Source organism: Struthio camelus, chromosome 6 (assembly GCF_040807025.1).
Source record: "Struthio camelus isolate bStrCam1 chromosome 6, bStrCam1.hap1, whole genome shotgun sequence".
NCBI lineage: Eukaryota > Metazoa > Chordata > Aves > Struthioniformes > Struthionidae > Struthio > Struthio camelus.
This window is the reverse complement of record NC_090947.1, coordinates 45,903,575-45,924,545: the sequence shown is the minus strand read 5'-3', so window position 1 is coordinate 45,924,545 and position 20,971 is coordinate 45,903,575. Positions and strand designations below refer to the sequence as shown.

Sequence of the window (20,971 nt, the reverse complement as noted above, 5' to 3'; positions counted from 1 at the left end):
CAATGCTTCTAAACAGACTCACTAAAATGTAGAAGAATATGTTTTACATCTTTGCAAGTTGCCTTTTATGACTAAAAGGTGGCAAATCACACACCATAACTGCAGGGAACGTGCAACCCTTGCCCAGACTCCGTGTGTTATGCGGGGAGTCTCACTAACCCACGAGTCCCACCACGTGGCTCTACCTTTCAACCAGAAATCTCACACCATTTTATTCCATTTAACTTTGGAGGACATTTTGCATTCTTGAGAACCAAAAAAATAGAAATATTGTGGAGCTTAAGAATTTGGTTCAGGCTTTTCACGTCAAAATTGCAAAATAAGTGGGGCAGTCGAGGAAGTGCTCGTCTGCTACCACTTGTTACTCTTTCAGACAGTCACATTTTATACTTTCATCTTTACTTTACTCCTCTGAGAGCTCTGGAAACGGGAGAACAGTACAAAATATTTTCTGATACTAATTTCAAATGTTTAAATGAACTCTCGGCAGCAACGTTCATAGCCCTTTCGCATTACTTTTCCAACAGTGTTGCAGTGATCGCAAATCACAGGAAAATATTCTCACTGTGCTGATTTTGGAGAAAGCTTTCAATGTAAAAAAAACTTTTCACATGTGCTCATTTTAGTCAAAGTGCTTAGGCACTCACCCAATAAGAGAACAGAAATAATACTATTCGATTTAACCAATTGCTATTTAACAGCAAACCCATAAAGCTAAGAAACTAAAAAACAAGATTAATAAAATAATGAAACATGATTTTTCGAAGGGAAAGAGGGGATGCATTTTGAACACGGACTGCTCGCTGTCAGACATCCGTTCAGCACTGAAGTGCCTTGTACTCCTTACGAGCTCATCAGCTCTGTCGTGGCGTTCGTTTCATTAGACACCTAAAATCAGCCACGTAGGGCAAACTAACCGTCCGATCCCCCTGCGCGGTCGGTGGGGACACGCGCAGCCCTCAGGATCCCGCGTGATTCGCCCTGGCCTGCAACAGGTCTGGCAGGGCCGTGGGCGAGCCAGCTGCCCGCGGGGCCTTTCCGCTGGCCCAGGCGAGCTGGCCACCTCCGAGGCGGCTGACCCCAGGAAAACGGAAACCCACGTGAATGCTCACCCTTAACACCGGCCTTGGCCGCTGGGCAGCTGCAGGGCGTCCTGCTCGAGGACATCGACCGCAGCGTGAGGTTACAGGTGGGGAAACGAGCCGCCCTACCTGGGCGCCCATCAGCTGCCGTCGGTGCCCTGCAAACATAACTTAACTTGTATAGCTCCTTTTTGGCAAAGAGAAGCAAGAAGATGATGTTTGGGAAACACAAACTTAATCGACAGTGGGTTTTACTTAGATGCTCATGTTACAAAACATAATGACTACATGGGGCAGAGCATATAAAAGTGTATTTAGTGCAATACAGCAGAAATCAGTTTCAAAAGATGAAGAAAACAATTGCCAGGGCCTAATCCTACGGCTCTGCCTGCCTTGGAAGCCAGCGGGCGTTTTGGTGGGGGCTTAACCGGAGCCGGAGGCGCAGGGTCAGCTCCGTGGGGCTGTGTTCCCTCCCCAGCGCACACGTGTAGCTCCCGTTAATTTAAGGGGAATTATGTGAATTGTACAGCAAGAGTTGACTATACTCCCGAGTATTGCTGTTATCATGTTTACCATCAATATTCATGAAGTCTTCAAAAAAAAAAAAAAAAGGCAGCAGGCAGATTTTACTCTAAAATACAGGACTGTAATATCTTCTGTGAGCGCATGCGAAAGCAGCATTTTTTCCAATACGTTTTCTCTACGTATTTTTCAGGCTGTTGCGCTGCGTTATCGGGAGGAGAGTCACTGAAAACAGCAAATTGTCGTAATATTACACATCACCATTACCACGTCTGGCCCTTCCAGAAACCCATTGGTCTCGATTAACAATTTGTTTTGGAGTTTTCCAGCCCAAACGATTCCCCCATACGAGTAAACATGCAACTTTAGAACCAAAAAATTGCACAAAAGCCTGGTTTTCATTCAATTACTTGTGCTGTGCTTTATCGGACGAACATAACCAACGCGATCTGCACGGGACGCCAAAGGACCGAATTGTGCGGGTTTTCTCCACGAATGCTGTAAGCGTATGTTATCTGTTACATGCATCGCAGCGTTACTTATTACCAGCTTCACACGCAGCACTCTGCCTTTGATTTGCACAAACAACTGTAAATGTTTTATACATTTGTGAGGAAGTGAATGATATTAGACCATCAATCCACGGGGACCGCAAATCAGGGGCAAAAAAAAAAAAAAGGCTATTACATTTCAGCAGCAGTTAAATCAGCCGTGCCCCCCGGCTGGTTTTGTCAGCCGCGTCTGCTGTCGGAGGGAGGACGGCAAGCGCTCGCCGCGCCGGCCTGGCCCGCTTGTCCCTCCAGTTACAGCCAACAGCTGAAAAGGGGGGGGGGGGGGGGAAGAGGAAAAAAAAAAAAGAAGAAGAAAAAGGCAAAATGGGGCGGCCGCCTCGTGCTGCTGCCGCCAGCCCCGGCCCCGCAGCAGCCTGCCAACGGGGCGCCGCTCTGCCAGTTGTAAATTTTAATTGGCCATCTGGGGAAAGCGCAAACCACTGACTGGAGATTAATCAGTAAATTAACCCAGGCATAATACGCGTCTCCCAGCGGAGCGGGGCTGCAGCAGCCGGCGTGCCGGAGGACGCGCGCGGGGATGCTGCTCCCGCCGCCTCGCCCGCCGGCTGCTGCAGCCCGGGACGGCCGGCTCTGCCGGGCCACAGGCTGCCCTGGCGGAGACGGGCGGCCGCTACGCAGCGGAGGAGGCCCTGGGAGCCGTCACGGAGTCCGGGCGCCCTCGCTTCTCGCTGCTTGCTTCGAGGAAAGCTTTCGAGCGCTCCCTGCGGAGCGGGAGCCCCTCCGGCTCCCGCCTGGCGCCCTGAAAGCTTCCGTAAGCGAAGCCCTTTCCCTGGTGGGATGGGGGCAACGGCTGGCAGCAGGTGACAACCGCGTCGCCCTCGGAGAGGGTCCCCTCTCGCGCGGGTGGCAGAGGGGGGCGAGAGGGACGGTGCTGAGCGCTAAACGCAACAGCAGAGCGGTAAAAACCAGCACTGCGGGAGCCCGGCTTGGTTTGAGCTCAGCTATGTTTCACGAGGACGTTTGTGCCTCCAGCATTGGTGGACCACCACCACCAGCAGCACCACCACCAACCACCACCACGACCACCACCACCGGCACCACCACCATCAGCAGCACCACCACCAACCACCACCACCGGCACCACCACCATCAGCAGCACCACCACCACCAGCACCACCACCAGCAGCAGGAGGGAGAGGACGAGCCGCGGGCTGGGGCTCCGCAGGAGCGTCCCACCTTGCCCCCGCCGGGGCGGCGAGAGGCCCCTCGCTGGCAAAGCCACGCGCCCCTCCGAGGGCCAAGGATCGCCGCCGCTGCCACGAGGCAGGGAGAGGACGGGCTCCCCGCCACCCAAAGACCCAGCGCCCTTTTACACCAAACTTCCCGTCCCCTACCCCAACACGGCCGAAAAATAAAAATTGCCGCTCTTGTAGCTTTCGAATTCAGGCAGGAGAGACGGAGGCGAAGCGATCGCTGCCTTCCTGTTTGCGCAGCCTCTTGCCCGCCGACGCCAGGCCCATCCGGCTCGCGAGCGCTGCAGCGGGCCGGGGGGCAAAGGGGGGGAAAAAACCCCAAGAAAATGCAAACTGCTAAAAAGTTTCTAAAAAGCAAAAACATGGCCGTCCGGAGCTCCCCGCGCTCACACACATGGGCCGCGACAGCCCGGGAACTGCATTCGCTTCCTCCCGCTCGTCTCCCTCCCCACACAGGACCCTTCGAGGTCGCCGACCGCTTCGGGATGTTGGCAGAACGCGGCGCCCGGCCGTTAGCCTGCCTATTGCCCGGGTCAAGTTTTGTAATCCCTGTCTGTTGCCATAAGGCCTGAACCCTGCTCTTGCAAATTTAAACGTTCCCCCTAATAAATAGTTCTTCAGTGGTGAATATACAGATGCCGTCGTATCGTGCCTGTGGTTTTGCATTTCCCCCACTGTCTCTTCTGTCTGACGCGATAATAAGCTCTGTGTTAAGCCAGAAAAAAGCAATTTTCTCCTGAGGTTAACTTCTCTGGATTGCCCACCTGAAGCGGGGAGTTGCATATAAATTACAATTTGTACTGAAGTGGAGCAGATTGAGTTAGTTCGTTGGCATCGATGGCACAGTGCAAATCCTTATCGACACACTGGGTGTTTCTTTCCCTTGTCTTAGCAATTGCCTTTGGAAAAAAAATCACATTAAACCTAGTCTTTCCTTCCGCAGAGGCCAGCGCAGGCACGGGGCCCTGCGCCTCCGTGGCTGCCGAGGAGCCGACGCGAAGCCGGGCAAAGCAGAGATAACCCGGGAACATGTCACACGTGCCGACGTAGGCACACGCGTCTCCCTGCATCTCTGCAAAGGCTGCAGTGCATTCCCCGTAGCTTGCAGAAGAGGACTCGTTCAGAGCAGCAACAGGGTGCCGAACAGCCCCACGTATTTATTTATTGTTTTATACAGCACCACAGATGCGCAGTTAAAGTGTAAGCTGCTTTATCTTTTTGGCCACTTTTTCAAACCATCTCCAGCTTCAAAACAAAAAAAAGGATAAAAACGCCAGATTAGCAGGCATTTACTGCTACCACATATAAAAATGGAGCTAGAGTACAATGCATGCAAGTAGATTAATTTCAAAGATTACATCTCATGTTTACTATTTCAGATGATTGCTCTTTCCATTGAAATCAAAGCAACAGCTGCTGTTGCATTAAGTTAAGCACATGCTCAAACTGGTGCAAAATCACGGCCCCGCGTTCAGTGGGACTGCTGAGCCGAGACAGATTTGGTGAAAACAGGTCTTGTTCAGGGCACGGAGGAGGCTGGAGACGAGCTCCCGGGCACGGTACACACCCGTGCCTGCATTGCCATAGTTGCACTCGCGTTCTCCAAAGCTACAGCCGGGGAAGGTGTTCGAGGCTCCCGGTTTATGCAATGGCGACGGGCGAGCTCGCGCCCGAGGCGTGCGGGCTAACTGCCAAGCCCTGTCCGTCCCGGAAGCAAGGCAGGAAATTTCTAGCTGATCCCAGCAAAACAGACAGGCCCAGTTCATTCAGATCAGTAAGGCATGGAGGAGGGTTAAAGAGGAAAAAGGAGTTAGAGAGAAAATGCAATATTCAGAGGACGCAGTCACTGTGCTTCGGTCATAGGAGAGACCTTTTACAAGAGCCGGTACCTTTCCAAAGGCTGAGATTAACCAGCTGGCTCGGAGACAGAGTCGAAACCTGCCGCTCCGTTAGCGGGGCAAAAGTGCTGACAGAAGAACCCCGCGATTTAAGCTTCCTTTGCACGATGGTGCCGTGATGTTAAGACGCCTCGATACCTTTATAACAAACAGCCGAAGGGCATTCCCAGCTGCGGCAGTCCGCGCTGCGCAGGGCGTTAGCCGGCGGTGAGCGGGGGCTGCCTTTGCACGCGCAGGGCCGGGCCCGCTCGCGCCGGCAGGCTTTGCCCTTGGGCGTCCATCCAGAGATCTGCTCACCGGGGAGAATCGACTTCACTTTCTTGCAGCTGAGCCTAAAGGCTAGACATTTTCCATCTGTTTTTTTTTTCCTCTCCTTCCAGAGCAGCACTCCAAGCTGCTCACCTTCAGCATCATACAGCCTTTCAGAAAAAAGTGTTTTTTTCTGTGTTGCAATATGTAAAACTCCTAATTAATGGTGGGTCTCACAGCAGAATGCATAAGTAATTCTATTGTATTTGATAACAGGGTATATTTGAGGGACTCGACTCTACACCTAATTATTACATACTAATTTCCTTAAAGAGTGGACAGTCCCAATTTCCTGGCAGCACCCGATAAAGACTACTTAACTACGTGGAAAAGTCTCTTAAAAGACAAGGGGAAACGATGCAGGCTTACGGTAATTCTCAGAGCCTCAGCAAGAGAAAAAAAAACGTCAGCGACCAAGAAACGTGTTGCGCTCAAAATGTTCTTGCTTGCGTGACTGGTGAAGAGCCTGTTGTCTCCCAGCAGTGACTTAAATAGGGTCCACATACAGCGACAAAAGGCTTTGATGTTTTAAGAATTGCAATTGTTAAAAGCTGTCCAGAGATGGAGACCTACAACAGTATCGCCACGATACCCGAGCCTCAGAGCCACACCGTCTTATTAAGCTGGAAAAAAAACCCTCTACAAAACCCATGCCTTCCTTCAACCAAAGCAGTTGCAAAAAAAAGGAAGAGAAAGAAGGCTGGTGGCTTCAGGAGCTGGACCACACTGCAGCTCCAGGTAGATCGGGACCGTCCAGGCAGCTCTTGGCAGAGGGTTTTAGTTTTCAAATGTTCCTTGTAGCCACTGCAGAAGAGAAGATTTTTCAGGAGGGATCTGTGCAAGGGAAAGCTCATGTATCGGGGACAGCTAGGCAGACTAAAGTATTCTTACTAGAAGTGACTGTGAAGAACATATGGTTTAATTTAATGCAAGAGACTTTGTAGATTATAATTGAGTAGATAATTGGGAAAGGATGATAATTGTTTATGAGAGGGAGGGATTTAGTAATTATTCAAAGCTGTTTTGAAAGACTTATAAATACTCCTTGACAAAGGCCCAGGAGGGGCCAAAACGTTGGCTCAATCATTTCACCACCTCTCCAGAATTAACGTTTAAGCACGTATGGTAAATCAGTAAGCAAAGTGCAACATATTGCTAAGCATTCGCAGGTGTCCGAGTGGTGGATCACAGCCCGATCCCCACGGCAGGGCTCTTCCCGGGCCGAGCTCTCCCGGCACCATGTTACTTACGCCCAAACCCAACATCCCTGTCTGGAATCTCTCAGGTATCAGAAACATCGTGGAAATATTTGAATGTCTCACCAGTTTCCCACTTATACAAGAACACACATAAAAGCTATTAAAAAGAAGTTCAAAAGACTATTTAAAACAAAAGACATTGCACTCCTTAAATGCAAATATAAATTTGAAGATGTGTTAGCAAGGAACATACACATAGGAGCGCATCAGCACCTGTCCTTCTGCAGTTACATTTGTTGTTGTTGTTGTTTTTAAAAACTCTGAAAAGTGAATATTGCTATTAATTATTTAAAATTTTGGACTGTCAAAATATATGTGAATAAACAAATCTGAGCAGGCAAACAACACTCACAGATATCAAATATTTCTCCTCCTCAGTATGCCTCTCCAGAAAAGCCTGAACGTGTATCTAAAATAATTAGATTTTGTTCAGTAATCAAACTCAATCAGATGGATTCTCTGTGAACTACTTTTACACCCCCAATGAGAAATGTGTGCCGCTTTCTGTAAATTTGCATATTTTTCCATAAACCTAAAACCAATCAATTTTGAAGAGTTATGATAATATAAAGAATCTGAGGCAATTACATGTCTTTTAAACAGGGATTCAAAATGCATTTCACTGACAGTATTCACGCAGTAAAAGAGTCAAAACTTCTTTAACCCTTTTAGTGACATCTCAATTACACCGTAATGATTGAGGCCCAGGACACTTCCGCAAGCTTAATGACCGGCTGGAAAAGCTGATGGCCTGAGGTGAAGCCAAGGGCCGTTAATTCCCCTGGTCATTAATTCCCCAGGAATTGCCCGGGGCAGATGTTGTTATTGCCACTATCCAGCGGAAATCTGAAGATATATTAGTGTTTCCTCATATGTGTTAGAAAATAAGCTGTTCAGTACAGACTTGTATTTTAAGACTTCCCCTCCCTCAGCCTACGTGAGAATAAGCCATCCCATTTGCACAGCACGAAGTGACAGTTACAGGGGCGCCGTCCCAGGGGCAGATAGACAAATTAGCAGAACCAGACTTTCATCAATGATTATGCCAAATATCACATCAGCCACCATATGGGCTTGAACACAGATTTCTCAGGGATTTCATTTTCATAAACAGGAAGGAATTATGCAACGTGCTATAGGTTGGGTTTAGAAATGTTTTCTTAAAACATCCATGTGGTAGAAACGACTTTTTAATGATTTTTCTCTGTGGTTATGCCTGGCCACAGTAGGCTTTTCTATGTTTATTAAGTAGTTGAGACTTCTCCTTTCAGACTGTTAACACGTCAATTCAAAGACGACGGACCTTCTCCGGGAGTCGGGCTCTGGGATTCTGGATAGACGGTGCGAACCGCATAGCAAATGCTGACAAATAAGCATCACGTCAAAGATAAGTTGGCCTTCAAACTTTGACTAAGCATGCAGAATCAGGTAGAAATGCAGGGAGGAGCCTCTAAAGAGGGACGTGGGTTGAGCAAAACTCTGTCCTATTCGTATTTCAAAGTGACACGGGGTTTAGTTGCTCACCACCAGTGAAAGGTATTTCGGAGGCTGGAGGCACGGGTGCCCACCACCACCCTCCCGCCCACCCCACAGCCAGACCAAACCTGAGCAGAGGTGCAGGACCACGAGGCATCACTTAGAGTTGACTCTGTTCACAAGTTTCCCAAATTATTGTTTTCCTACCGGAAAAGGCTGCTTCATGAAATCTTGAACAGTTTTAAAGCATTTTGATATAACTGAAACATTCCATTTTGGCTTTTGGAAAATAAAATACTTTTCCTACTTCTTCTGAAACTGACTCTTTTTTTTTTTTTTTTTAAGAAGTCAAAACAGAACTGAAATATTGTACCAATGAAACTATTTTGTGAAAATAGAGTTTAACGGAACCAGACCAAATGTGTCATCGTGGAGACATTTCACACTTCTTCATTTTGCATTCTTGTTTTGACAGTAAGATATTTATTTATAATATTTATATGGATTTGTATATATCTTGTTTATGTATTTATTTATAATAAAGATAATAAGATAATAATTAGATATTCAATCTTATTATATTTGGGGAATTTCTCACAAAAGAAGAATTCCACTTTCCAAAAAAAAAAATACTAAAAGCATGAGTTCAGTCTGCTCAGTTCCTCTCAGCGAGGTATGCAAGACTAGGCAATGATGTCAGGAAAGCAGAAGCATTAACTTCTTGAATGCATTTACCGCATTTAACTAGGATCACACAAATCAATGAAACGTTGGAAAAGGCGATGAATCTCCTACTGGCAAAGGTGACAAACCCTAAAATGAATTCACACTTTATCCAAAACCTATTGAAACCAGTTGGTAAAACCTCAAATGAGTAAGTTTTGGACTGCTTTAACTTCTCAATCTCTTTTCCCCACAAGTTATGAAGAAAAAAATTCTTCAAGTTATGAAGATAAAAAAAAAAATTCAAGTTATGAAGAGAAAAAATCTCTCTTTCTCTGTCTCTCCGCAGGAACTAATTCTTTATTCCTGCATTTTGATCTCATTTTAATACTTTCTATTTCAACAGTCTTTTAAGACAGCCTACAGCAGAACTTCTGAATGTAACACATCACGTGTTTGGCTTAAACTAAGCAAAACAAACTTTCAGATCATTGAGTCTTTCCTTAAATCTATGAAAATGGAAAAAAAATTCCTATATATTTCTTAGAGTGACAGAGAGCATGTCAGCTGAGTGTTAGCTCACAGAAAATCTCCTTTTCACCTAGGAAACACCATTTGGCAGCAGGTCCCTAATTAATATTATTATTTTAAAATAAGGAACAAAAAAAGCATACTTTTTACTGGTTACACACTGCAATGCAAATTTCAGAAACTGTCTTTATTTTCACTTAATGACCTCACCAGTGTTCTTTCAGAGCGGTGGACTGCATTGACATCCAATAACTTTGGTGTTAGGTTTCTTGAGGTTTTAGGCATAAAATTATAGTGGATGAATTTATATGATGAATTTATATTATATGAGCCATTGTATTTTCTACTTTATACCTCAAATAACACTTTGAGATTTTCTTAGTATACCAGGAAATTATTTAAGAGCTTTGGGGTAGTTTTTGTATTTAGAGCCTTAGATCAAAGTGATTTGTAAAGGCCTGTTCAGATTTTCTGTTTTGGTATTAATGACAATCATATCAGCAGGAAGTAGGTTTCAGGTTATTTTAGACACCTTAATTTTGAACTTCCATATCAACAAATGAAAATACTGTTTTCAACTGTAAGCCAGTCTAAGTTTTGGTGGATATGAACTCTTTAGGTTTGGAATCATTGCACTGCTCCTGCGATAATGTTCATCCTTAGGCTGGTGAAATACTGCTCAGCCTTAATTCTATTTTCATGTAGTCTTTTATCTGAAATACTCTTGTTAAAAAAGTGTATTTTATCAAAATAATTACAGCATAAATTCCACTGTTGCGATTACTTGGAGCAAAGAAGTGACTGAAGCCACCATCGCACAGCGGGAATCCTCTGTCTTTTAAGCTCAGGCTGATTACTGAGATTGGGAACCCGGGAACGGATGGGATTTCCTGCATCACGGGGCCACCACCAGCCATCGTCACCGTCACTTGTGTGGGTCCTCAGAGCATTCTTCACACCTCTGCAACCCTGCAGCACCTCGTGCCGAAAGACCCAGCCAGCTCTCCAGCGTGCTACAAGAGGAGAGCATCTTCCTGGCTTCGCTTTTCCATGTTCTACACCGCTGCAATAAACACGCTTACGTACTGCAAATCGTTAGAAAAATAACGCAGTACGTATCGGAGTATGCTGATTTTGTTTAGGAAGAGAAGCCCTCGATGTCCTCCTTCCTGTGCAAGGGGGAACTGACCGCCAGCTGACCGACCGCACTCTCCGTTTTTAAGGAGTAGGAGTAAATGCCCCACTGGTCACTTGCTGTGTTGGACAACTGCTCCGCGCTTTCTGTAATCACGTGCCACCCCAAAACTTCTCAGAAATAAAGGAAAAGAAACAAAAGCTGTGTAACAAGGAGTTATTCTGTGTTACTTTCAACTACGTGCACTCTGGGATTAAGGCCAAGATTTATAAAAGAAACTGCATCTGCGTTACTAGCGACAATTAAGATACAGCTGTCAGTTTCCCCACCCGTATCGCGTGCGCGTAATACGCCTCGTTGGAGAGACCTAAAAACATCCAAGAAAATAAGCTCATTCAGGGAAAGCAGGTGGAGAAAGAAGATATCTACAGTATGCTTGACAGTGAGGAAAGCATGTTTGTTCAGAATATATTGGAGACCCAGATCAGAAAGAGGTCACGCTTGTGAAAATATTACCACTGTAATACTGCCGAGGTCATGTCCGAAGGCGAGTTTGGCCGTGTAGAAGCTGGCGTGTTAAATATGTGCAGGAGCAGCGCACCCGGAGCACTCTCCGTTTCAACTGGTTTTCCTCATTTTTCACTCCAGAGTTAAATTCTATTGATACTTTTTTCCTTGATGTACCTCTTCCTTCATTCCCTGACCTCCCTCCGCCTTGCAGACCTCCAAATCCATGCCTTGCCCCACCTGGCAGATTTCCCAAGTTACAAACTTCTTGCTGTTACACACCAACAGCATGAAGGCAGAGGTGCGAGAGACACGGCACCTAGTCGCCTGGTGGGGGGCCTTCAAGAACAGATTGAAAACAAGGAATAGATCATCTGCAAGCGCTCCTATCTGGAGGACATGAGAAGAATCGGGGTTGGGGAGCAGGAAGAGCTCACACACAGCACTAAATACATTTTTCAGATTTTGTCACTGGAGATAAAGACTGCACTAGCAAAATCCTTTTAAAACAACCCAGAAAGCCAGCAGCAGCGTTATACACCCTTCCTATGCTGTAACGATGTGCTAGTCCAAAACACACGAAGAAAAGTAATTCACGAGTTACATTTTATCAGTGTTAATTCTTTTACTTATATGTCTGCAACTCCAGCACGGGTGGAAAGTGGGGCAGGAAGAAGAGAGGGAGGAGGCAAGAGCTGCCCACTGCAGCACCCCGTCCTCTGCCCGCCTGCCCCGGGCCGCTCCAGCACAAAGCCGGACTTGCTCTAACGCACGAGACGGTCCAGCGAGGACCTGGGGGGACAACAGCCAGGGAAGACGGCTGTGAGCAAAAGAGGGGAGGGGGGAACCCACACACCACCAACCCTCCCCCAAACCATTCTCTCTATTGTTTGCAAGACATAAGAACGAATGCAATGCTTACTGCGACCCCTCACTACATGTACATTTATATTTATTCACATTGTCATTCTTCTGAAAGATGGAGGAACTCATTCTGTGCGCGTGTCATTTGTTTCCCTTCTGGAATACGTTTCACAAATATTTCTAGTGTCCTCTCCCCTTGCAAATGACTAATGGGAGAAAGTAACTTTGGAAATGACATTGCAATGTAATCATCCATATTGTGTATTGTGGTTAAAATTGATTAAAATAATATTGAAATTCCCCCAAGGGATTATGCAATTATAAGTCAAGTCCCAAATGGAAAAGGTTTTTGAGAACTTGGCAGATGTCTTAATGAAAATGAAGCATTATAGTAATATATTAGTGCTATTTGTATATTATTGACAGCAAGATCACTAAACTGTATAAATTACTGTCCAGAAGAATGGCTGAATTGTTTTTCTTTCAGGAAATTTTTAATCAAATATAATTTCAGAAAAATAATTGTTTAATTTCAGCCTTAGCTTTTGATCTGCACACTGATAGATCAATTATTAAACTGAGTTTTAGCTACTCATTTGCTTCGAAAGTTGACAGTTTAAATATTTGATTTTACACCCCTTTTGTTTTATTACAAAATAAATTCTGGCTAATGCCATACACCATTACTTGCAGCCTTATAATAGGATGTAGGAGAAGGCTCACAACTTTTGTTTGTGATAAGAAAGCTGTTCATCTGGCACATCCTCCTTTAAAAGGTTTTTATAGGAGAATATCATTGAGCTAGAAGTGTGAATAATGAGTAACTAAGATCCCCTCTTCACAAAGCAGGTAATCGCCTTTCACTCAGGGAATTTTAACCTATTTAAAGGCTGCCTCATTAGGCATTTGCTTAAAAGGGTTTGGGATTTTGTTGTTGTTTCTTGTGCCCTGCACAGGAAGCGCAATCTGCATTTCAATAAACACCCTAAACCGATATTAGCAGTTTTATTCCTATACAGGAATTTCTGTTTCAGTGGTTAGGATATAAACTACCTGCCTGCAACTACACAATACTTTAATTTCAGAAGTAGGCTGTATTTTAATACCTTTTTTAAACAGACACCAGTTTTTATGAAGCACTACATGAGTTGCTGATGGATAAATCACCCAAGCATGGTTAAAGAGACCCTAATCTCCAGATGGTACCAGATCCATTTAATTGTATCCTCTGACCTCATCTCACCTGAGCCTGCATTAAAATCATAATACAGTTCAAGTGTAAAAATGATATAGTGTTTATTTGTCCTGTTTATAGGGGGGCAAACACACAGTTAAATTCCTATGTCGAGAATTAGCGTCGTCATTTGAAAAGGTTGAGTTAGATCAAACCGACTCTCAACGTTTTATTTGCCCTTTTTTATTTCAAGGGCCATATTGCTACAGTCGGACATCTAAGTGACAGAGGATGTTAAGAGAGAGGTGAACTAGATTACTGGACATGAAAGAGAAACACTGGCTGGATGTGGCCCTGTGGCTAACGCAAGAGGGAACGGAGCGGTTCTCTTCATTTTTAGTTTGCATGATGCAAAATGCGCAAGTACAGAACGTACAGCAAATCCATTGCAAATATTTTATATTCCAGAGTACCCAAATCAACACTTCCCTCTGCGGGTTCCATTTTCATTACTTTAACATAGGCATGGTCCTTCCCTCTCTCGGCAGCGTATCCTCCATAAAACAGTGAAAAATCATTACTAGAAGGAAAAACACTCCTGCGAGTCCATTTTCTTTTTTCTTAAGGCAGCTTCTTCACATGGACTAAACCGAGGAAGCGTTTAACGCGAACCTACAAGCACACCCTTATTGCAGCTCGGGGGTGCATCCAAGACGACCAGGGCACACCGAGCTCGCTCTCGGACTCACTTCGCCACGCGTCCCCAGGGCGCAGCGAAGCCCTGGGGGCCTCTGTCCCCCTTCCTGTGGGAGGCCACTGCCACCTGGGAGCCACAGCACCCCAATACGCAAGCATCCATCCCACGCGCTGCAAACGTCCAGGGCAGGATTTGTTCCCTGTGATCTTTCCCAATTTCCACTGCATCAGGTTCCTCCGCTGCTAGAGCAGGGCTGCTGCCCAGGCGCTGCGGTCCCATACTCACAGTTCACATGAAACCCTCGTTACTATCATCCTTTAAAAATAGTTATTTGTGGGAGGCAATTCAGTTTTGCAGACTTGTGATTACAGGAGTAATTAATTATCCATACTAATTCCATACTTAATACTAATGACATTTCACGTGAAATGTAAAGTAACTCTTAATACATACATCTACTTAGAAGCTTCTCTTCATTACATAAGAGACAAAACATAGTCCCGGGTGCTAGTCTAGCAAAGGGCCTGAGCCAGCACCCTGAAGCAAGGATAAAGAGGAGGAAGGAAAGAAACACAGACAAACAAGCAGTGAAGACAAACCTAAGTTATTATGAGTGTATTTACAGAGCCTGGTTAGCAGTTTTACTGCAGATATACTAGATTGTAGAGAGAATTGAATAATTTATCCAGCAATTTTCACATAAGCAATATTATTAAAAATGAAGACATGAGAAAAGAGGTTATAGTGGAGAATATATATAAGCCATGAATAAATGTATTAGGCAGTAAGAATAGTGAATGTTTTAGTAGGTTTAGACTAGATTAAAAAAACCTGTATTTGATTTCAAAGCCTTAAAATATCTGCTGGGAAAAAAAAGCATAGCTTGCAACTGGCAAAGTCAGAATATCTTTATCTATTTAAGCTATGGGCAGCTCTTGGAAGAGGGTAGTCTTTGCCATGGTACTCACACTCAGACATGCAGCGGGCCCTGACATCTGCTGTGCCCCCGTGCAGTCCCTGGTGCTCATGGCTAGGAGAGATGAGCAGAGACCAAAATGCTTTGTGAAAGTTCAAAAGTCTCTGGAGCCACCTAAATCATTAGGCACAGAGGGGACACATTCATCCTGCGCCTGTCACCTCTGTTCTACGAGGCAACAGTTTCCCGTTCATCCCTACGGAAAGTCTATTCCCCAATCAGTGATGCATACCCATAAAACTCACCTGGGTAGACCACAACTGGGGCTTGAACCTGAGGCCAAAGCCGAAGTGCAAGTTCCTATTGCTCGAACAAGCTCCCCCTTGCTGCAAACCCCGTTTGGTGACTGGGGTAAATAAGAGAAAAAAATAAATAAAAACAACGTGGATGAGAACTCCTTCGGAAGGCATGCAGCCAGGTACCTATTAGTGGCTCACTAAGTATTTAAGCTAGGGACATCTTCTCATCTCAGCTACCATTTCTGAACCAAATGTTCAGTTAGAGCAAATCCTTACTGAGCTGATGCCTGCGGGGGCAGCCAGCCCAGTCATGGGGGATCGACCATGGGGAGGGCAAAATCCCGCAGTGGTCAAACCCTGCAAAGCCCCAGGCAGGACTGAGCGCAGCGTGTGCCCAGGACCAGCTCAGCTGAGCAACCTTTGCAGGCATCCACCCCACTGCTTCGCAGGGAGGGCAGCAGGGAGGAGAGCTGGCCCAGCACAGAGGTTATTTAAATGGCAGGTCCACAGCCCAGACATAGAAGTGGTTGTTTTTGTTTTTCACCGAGTTCTTCTTATCTCTTCTCCTTATGGTTATCTCTTCCCCCACCCCTCCCCTTCCATGCTTTGGCAGGGAATCTGAATACTGATGAGGCCTAAGTTGGTAAAGTCCCAAGCATTTTCAGGCAGGAGATTTCAGAAACAAGAGGGTTAGGTTAACTAATTAGCCTGGAGTATTTTCACCACCCTTGGGCATCCAGGTTGGTGGGATATTACAATAACAACCTTTCTATAGCTGGCAGCTTTTGTCCTCCAGGCAAGCATGGCTGCAAGCACCATTGGCTCCTGGACTTGCGACAGCCGTTGTCCTGCACCGTTGCGGGAGAGCGGCTCTGGAGCCCCTCCAGGCACGTCCCTGCTCACTGCCGGCTGCCTCCGGAGCAGGCCTGCGGTTAACAGCCTCCCGGAGACAGCCATAGGGAAAGTGTCCTGTCCAATTTCATTAGAGCCATCATGTCTCATTGATCCACATTCATGCAAAGTCCTGTCGAAGTGGGAAGTTCATTTCTTCCCTCACAGCTACCAGAAACTTCAAATAATGATTAAGGCAATGCTTTAGAGGCCTGGCAGATACATATTCTGGGCATGTACAGAGAGAACAAAAATCCAAGAGATTATGATCCAGTTCTTGGAATGTTTCTTACAGTTCTTACATGTGTCTATATGGGCATATAAGAGTAGGTATTTGCAGACCTAATTGCAAGTGGTTGCCTAACAAGAGGCTTTTCTCCAAGAGACCACCTGCAGCAAGGGAGGTCAGAGCTCCCATACAGTGACAGACACAGACCTATTTTTGGTAGCTAAGAGCTATGCCGAGATGTTTTAGCTTACAGTTTCACCAGTACGTGGATGAGACCCACATTCCCCTGCACCGCAGGGGAAAAGGAAGCCTGAGCTACCCAAAATACCACTGGGTAGGACATCAGTGAGGGAGAGGAAGGGAAGGGAAAAACCTACAAAAACAAAGTTTGGCACCACCTTGTACTGGGGCTGATGCTACGAGAGAGATTCATTGTTGTCATCTGGGGCCAAGCATGCTGCTCCTGGACACCATAAAGGATGCTCAGAGCCCTGCAAGCACAGCACACCGAAGTTTAGGAAGGTGAGCCTTCACAAAGGCAAATTATCTTCGCTCTGTTTTAAGAGATTATCTAGACACCTACTGCATGGTCTGTCCCTAATGGAGGGGGAACAAAGAACCAGGCAGCTCTTCCCTGTCCTATGGTCTCCTTTGCAAGTTGCCGCTCTAACCGTTGGCCACTGGTTTCTGGCATACTATGTAGAGGGGTGTAATTATTTGGGCTGTGTTCTCTTCTCACTTTGCCAGGCTGCCCTCACTGCTGGTGGGCAGAAAAGCCCCTGAAACCAAAAGGCCTCTTGTTGGAGCTGTTGTTCCCGCTCAGAAAAGCCCAGCCTGGGCACAAGCACAGGCAACTTCCCTGGCTGCCTGTTTCAGCTCAAACATCTCATGGCATATTTCTTCATACTAAGAACAACTAATAATTTACTCTAGAAATCATGTGTGCCTTTGTGTGTGTGCACACATATCAGCATCAGTTGTCAGACAGGTAGGACAGTTCTCCACAATCCTATTTAGTGGCCCATATCTACTGGCCTTCTCACCAGAACAGCACGTACACAGCCCCTGTGCCTCACAGTATACTACCTGCCCACAATCTTGCAAAAGTCTTAGGGACGAAGCCTTTCCAATATCCATTTTTACTGCAGGTGTAAATATATTCACCCTTGTATAACCTTGAAATACTGAAAAGTACTTCCCACAGCTAAAGCAGAGTGGGGCACTTTCAGATTTGGTTCTCTGTGCTACAAACATTTAAGGTCTCTGATCATCCTCCTATGCTATTACAGCGTTGATAACAGAGTGAGATTTGTCCCAAGCACAGCTGAAATAAAAGAAAGAAAAACCCACATGAACATTCCCTCACTACTACTTATTCTTTGTAGAGGAAGGAACCTCAAAGCTCTTTCAGATTTTCAAATTGGTCATGAAAAGAATGACAATAGAGGCTGATTTTGAAAGCTCCTTGTGTTTGGCTTCTCTTGCTTGCTGCAAGTTTTATTTTTAAGTAGTTTTCAGTATATCCACCCTTATGTTCCTAAAACAAGGCCATAAGAAAAGCTATCAGGCCCAGATTCTTTAAATGGGTGCAGGATTTTTTTAAATTATATTTTAATATACTGAAATGAATCTCAGATTTCCATTTAGTGTTGAGGGAAAGGAATAGATTTAGTCAATTGTATACTCTTGCCAAGCACCCCTATTCTTGTTCTCCAGTCCTTCCAACTGGACAGACTCCGCAAGGTTCTCCAGCGGCGGAGCAACCAAAACACACAACCAAGAGACCTCACCCGTCCTTTCCAATAAGGAAAAGGCAGCTCTGAGCCCTATGGTACCTAGGTATTAATCCCCTAATAAAAATGGAGGAACTCATATTACAGCAAGTTCCCCCCCAATAGGGGCACCCAAGCAACATACATATCCACAAGACAGCCACCAAGAAAAACTGAAACGTTTACCTAACACCATGTAAGATGTTTAAAAAGCCACAAGGAAAACCATACACCCACCTAGACAAGCTTTTATGAATCCAGCCTTAAGGACCAGAGAATGTATGGGAGAGAGACTGTTCTTGCACTGCAAGGAGCTTGTGGAGGACTCAGGTAAGCTATAATGAAAGTATCTCAGGAAGAGACTGGTGAAGACTCGACAAGCTGGATAAAGCTGCTAATTAGTGACCAATGTGAAAATTGAACTCAATCTTTCCAATCAAAAAGCAGAAAGGCCAGATGAAAGCACAGATTTTATAGACCTACCAATAATCTAGTTTTTTCAGTGACTGGATATCTGATTTGGGGAGATTTCCACAAAATACACAGTAAGTCTAAGAAAAATACAGAAAACATTATCACAGTTCATCTAGGAGGACCAGGACATACCACTCTGTTCATCAGTTATTATCGTATCCAAGATAAATAAAAAATAAAGTGATCTGGCTCTTGAATCATGAAGTTTTCTTACCTGCACAAATACAAATTTGCAAATTTTTATCTTTTCATCTAACATAAAACATGCATTCAAAGGCCAGAATTAAAAGCTATGATTTTCTGCAGAGCAGCAGCCACAGTTTATAATAATATACTTACTACTGGTACTAGAAACCCCTCAGCTCACAGTTTCATGCCTGGAGGAGCTACTGACTATGCTTGCTTGAGGGACCACAGCAGGACACAAGGGGAGAGCCTGTTGTATGGCCCAGGCTCAGCCAGGGCAACAAGAGAGAAGCACAGGAAGGTGGGCAGATGCCCACCTGGGTTCAGCATGCCTCTAGTCTCATCAGGGCACCCCCTCTGCATGCACATAATCCAGCAAACTGAGACAACCTCCCCAATACAGCTGAACTTCCCTCAGGCAGAAGAGCCTGGCACCATATGGGGCACTCAGGCCACATATCCATCCTTCACAGCCACCATCACACACATCAACAGAGCCACAAGGGAGAGGAGGGCAACACTAAGAAACTCATCCCCCTCCCTCCAGCACATTTGGGAGCAAGAACCCAGCACATACCTTGACTTCAGGGTCCCACAACACAAGAGACTTTCCAGTATCACTTCTTCCTCTCAGTGCATCCACTTGCAGAACACCTCAGCAGCCCAACCACCAGACTGCCAAGCCACCAGCACCAATTACAAGCAGGACCACTCTGGGGAAGGAGCCACAGCTGGTATAAATTTTCCTGGTGTGCTCTTCAGTGATAATTTACACCAGCTGAGAAGCTGAAACCTTGCTCTCGTGCTATATGTCCTTACAAAAACAGGAAGGGGAGCAAAATGCTCTCATCCTACCATAACAAGGGCAGTCTAACCTTCAAAGGAGGTGCCTAACGTGTCCTCGCAATTGTAAAACTTCTGGCCTTTCTCAAAGAGATATGTGTATACACACACACACACACACACACACACACACACACACACACATACACACACAAATATGTTGTTTCCTGAATCCAATTGTTTGGTATTTATAAACATCTACAGTTTTTTTTTTTCCCTTTTGCCATTCATGTAGCGTTCAGAGACGTTATATTGCTGTGATTACCTAACCAGCGGGCTCCTGGCCTGAGCTGCTCCCCGGGGTCACTCAACACCGCAAGGTTTTGGCTCTGCCTTCAACATTACAGCACTTGGCTACTGCTGTCAGAAGGGCGCTGCGGGTTTATAATCACTGGCCCGGGCTAAGTCCTAGATGTGCTGTGATACAGGTGTGCTCACCGGACCACCACATTTTTATCACTGGAGACTTATGGAAAGGGTTATTCAGATTTCCTGAGGAAGTGCTGGTGAATTGCCCAGCCCTGAAGCTGAGTTTTCACCTTTGAGTTACAGGCAAGGAGCAGATTTATTTTTTAAATATTGAAATTGAAGGCACTGAAATCTCAACAGTAACTTGTTAATAGTGACAAAAATGTTTCCAGCAGCAGCATGTGCCCCCTGCCATTCACAAAACATATGCTAATTGGAGGTAAATATCATCCATCCTTGACTAGACTTGCAAAGGCAGATCTGGTTTATAAATAGTAAAAAGTATGCCTGCTATTATTAGTGCTTTGCAGAATGTATGAAAATCACCATTGATACTATGAATTTATAAATAGATGGTAAACAGGCCAGAAGCAGCAACTCCCCAGATTTCCCTTCAGCGAGGCAGTAAGTGGGTGGGAAGCTGTCCACGGTGCTCCGGCCTCTGGGAAACCTGCGTGTGCAAGCGCCCACCGGGGCCGCAGGAGCCTCGCTGGCCCCTCCGTGCCAGCCCAGGGGCCCCAGTCACTCCCCGAAATCCCAGCAACCCCTTTCTTATTGAACTAGACTAGCTGAAAGGAGCCAAATTAGCTAAAAAGAGCTCCACAATTCTGATATCTTAATACAGAAGTTGTAGCACTTTGCATCAAGCCTAATGCCACTGTTTCTGCGACTGCGACAAGATGACTTTTTGGTCTAATGGTGCTCTTGTTCGGTGCTGCTTCTTCACATCTGGTCGCCAAAGAGTCACTCTGTCACCCTGCAGCCTGCTAATGAGATCCCCCATTTAATTAATACCATAAGAATTTTAATTCTGACTGAATCAATTTAACGTGATGTGATTTTGTCAGCTCTATTCCCCAAGTAAAAAGTGAGCCTGATGCTTATTACATACATCATTTCACGGGCTCTGCATTCCCTGCTGACTTAAACAAATTCTAATTAAGACTAATTAAAGCATCATTTATGAAAGCGCTTGTGATAGCTATGCAAACATTCTGGGTGGGTATGCTT

The 20,971-nt window shown here is 45.5% G+C and overlaps 1 protein-coding gene across 4 annotated transcripts in view; it reads right to left on the bottom strand.

Annotated features, from left to right (window-relative positions):
- The window catches only part of GPD2 (glycerol-3-phosphate dehydrogenase 2), a 142,732-nt gene that overhangs the window by 12,374 nt on the left and 109,387 nt on the right, over positions 1-20,971 (bottom strand). For 2 of the 4 annotated variants that reach the window (XR_011142032.1, XR_011142030.1), the window contains one exon: positions 19,227-19,362. The exons of the other annotated variants lie outside the window; for them this stretch is intronic. The gene's annotated coding sequence lies outside the window, so the exon portion shown is untranslated. The remainder of the gene's footprint in view (positions 1-19,226; positions 19,363-20,971) is intronic. 4 annotated transcript variants of the gene reach the window in all.